This window comes from Condylura cristata, unplaced genomic scaffold (assembly GCF_000260355.1).
Source record: "Condylura cristata isolate star-nosed mole 26May11 unplaced genomic scaffold, ConCri1.0 scaffold00008, whole genome shotgun sequence".
NCBI lineage: Eukaryota > Metazoa > Chordata > Mammalia > Eulipotyphla > Talpidae > Condylura > Condylura cristata.
In genome coordinates, this window is record NW_004567109.1 from 24,816,685 (window position 1) to 24,819,605 (window position 2,921).

Here is a 2,921-nt window from a genome sequence, read left to right on the forward strand (position 1 = left end):
AGGCGCACCGGCCCCCAGGTGCCCGGCGGGGCGGCTGCCTGTGGGCTGCCTGGTTAGCTCGATCCATCCGCCTACACTGTCGATTCTTGTGACGTTCCAGGATGCCAGCGGATATCAGTGTTAAGGGACTCGCGGATTGGCGCTTCTCCTTTATTCTTCACGGTTCATTCACATCATTTTCTGAGTCTCCGCCTGAGTCAGCACTGTGAATGGATGCCTACTTTATTGGAAGGAAAACTGCAAACATTAGTTTCACCGTTGGACCTCATAATATGTCACATTAGTGGTTTTCAAACTTTTGTAAACCCAGCCCAAAGTGACAGGAACGTCCTACCTCAAACCCAGTCATACCATGCTTCTATGTGTATGGATAAATAGAGAGCTGAAACAAAAACTTCGCAAAATTATGTTTACTACCAGTAATGTCCTGAGTTCTTTTCGATTTCATTATCATAAAGAAAACACATTTTAATATTAGGAAATCACAGATTTTTTATATATTTGATTTTGTTCATCTTATTGCAGTTATTACAGCTTTTGATTCTCAAATTATCCCAAGTTTGTTAGTAAGACTCCCTTTCAGCTTGGCTTGGTATCATTTTTTTTTTTTAAGATTTATTTATTTATTCATACAGAACTGGGATACAGGCCAGAGATGCGGAGGGTGAAAGGATTCACCAGAGACAAAGTGGGGAGCAGAACAGTCAGATCGACGAAGTACACTGCTGAGGGGAGCAGCGGGCGGGTCAGGAGAGGTATGCCACGCCATGTGGTCACCTCCGGGGCAGGCGGGGATCGAACTCATGCAGAAGTGGCTTTACCTTCTTAGTGCTGTGCTTTAACCCGCTGCGCCACCAGGGAGGGCCAGGCTTGGTATCATTTTTGACACACTGGTAGTCTTTTGAAACTGTTGTTTACTGGCACAAGTTATTTCAGGGTCACTTTGACTTATGTTACAGGCCTGGGATCAGCAATTTATCAAGGATCTCTAGAGCCTTTTAAGTGAGAAATGGTATTTAGAGATCACAATTTGGGCACCAGAGGGAGCTAATTGCTATTAGCTTAGAACATACATCATTTTTGATAGATTTTGAGTTATTAATGTACAAATTGGATAATATCACTGTTTTCCTTGGAAGGTACTGTTAAAGAGTCTAGTATGGAGCTGTCCCAATCAAGCAATCTGTTTTACAAATAAATAGATGGAATTTATTCATCATAAACTGAGTATCTTTTTTTCTTTTTTTCATTTCTATTAACAAGTAGTTTGGACTAGAAATAAGGATTAGTGAAGTGTAGGGCAAATGGATATGATCAGGTTTGTTCTGCCCTCTCGCCATTAGCATCTATGATCAGCACCTGTGGTCTTACGCGCATGCCTGATGGCATGCACCTGGCGTAGTAGGGCTGTGTAGGTGGGCACACCTAAGGAGAGAGACTGAGCTGATAAGGGCAGTAGCAGAGGACTGTGTAAGAGAGAGCAGTAGAGAACACCAAGAAAGAGTGAGATTCACTGAAGATTAGGAGGTTTACCAGCTTCCTGGCCCCCTGCCTGTCCCAAACCTAGTTGCCTCACTACAAATGGTATAGAAAGATCTTTAGACGTCTGAAAAAGCCAAAGAGGGCTCCAGGTCTCTCTACCCATCTGCCCAGGTCCATAAAGTACCTGCCTTGCTGGTACTTCAAAAGCAAGATGGCTTAATAAAAGAGGCTGCTTTTAGATTTGAACCGAAATTGCTGCAAACTTACTAGATACTGAAGCAAAAGCTGTTTCTCCTATTAATTGCAATACAATACAATATAGGAGGAGATTAAAAACAATTCAGTGGTTTCTTCAGGAAGACTATTGGAAAGAAAGGAAATGATATCAAGTGCGTACTGTTTCTTTTTGGTACTCAGTCCAGAAGTGCTCAGTTATTCTGTGGAGTCATTTTATGCACTAATTTGGCAAACAAGTCAACAAAAAATCAAGGATTAGTAGTTTATTTACACACCAAAACTAGAAGTTTATTCAAAGTTCAGAGTCCAAAGTTCATAGTCTGTACTTCCCTCATGACTTAAAATGTCTTCAGAATCTTGACTGAGGACTAGGGTATATCTGAAATGTATTGGCTGTGACCTTTACCTTGTATCTTTATTTTGCTTTATTTTGGTTAAGAGAAAAGAGGCAAATATTGGCTGGACATTTTGTGATCTGGATTGTATTTCCTCTAGTGGTCAGTTTCATGGTTTCTGGGAGCTGGGGTTAGTCAGAGAATCACACCTCAAACAGGATGTTTTTCCAAATGGACCTTTTTTTTTTTTTTACAAGGTGCTTTTCAAAGACAATTCCCTCTTTCCATGGCAGTAGTTCTTTGCACTGGTCCCCATTAGAATTACCTGAGGAGTGCCCTGCCTGGTATCACAACAGTTTAAAACACAGCACTATGAAGAGACCCACAGCCACTGCAGCAGGGGGTTGGATCCTGGCCAGGGAGGTGACCCATTTGGTGTGGCAGACCGCTCCTAACCAGCCCACTGCTCTACTCAGCAATATATTTCAATACATAGGTCTGTTCTGCTCCCCACTCTGTCTCTGGTGAATCCTCTCACCACTGCATCTCTGGCCTGTACCCCAGTTTTTGTATGCATAAATAAATAAATCGTTAAAAAAGAAAAGAAATTGCTAGATGACCTGCATTCACTTGTTAAACTGCAGTGTTCCATGGTGGGAGATAAATTTTATTCATTAATGTCATTTTGGGTTTTTTCCAAATTTTTGTCATTGTAAATATTGTTACAATGACATTAACCTTGTATAAGTGTTATGAACATAATGGTCTATATTTTTGGAGGCATGCAGGTCATTGTTAAGTCTTTCAGCATTCCAAAGAGCTCCTTTAGGGTCAGCTCTTTCAGACCACTTTCATATTCCATACAGG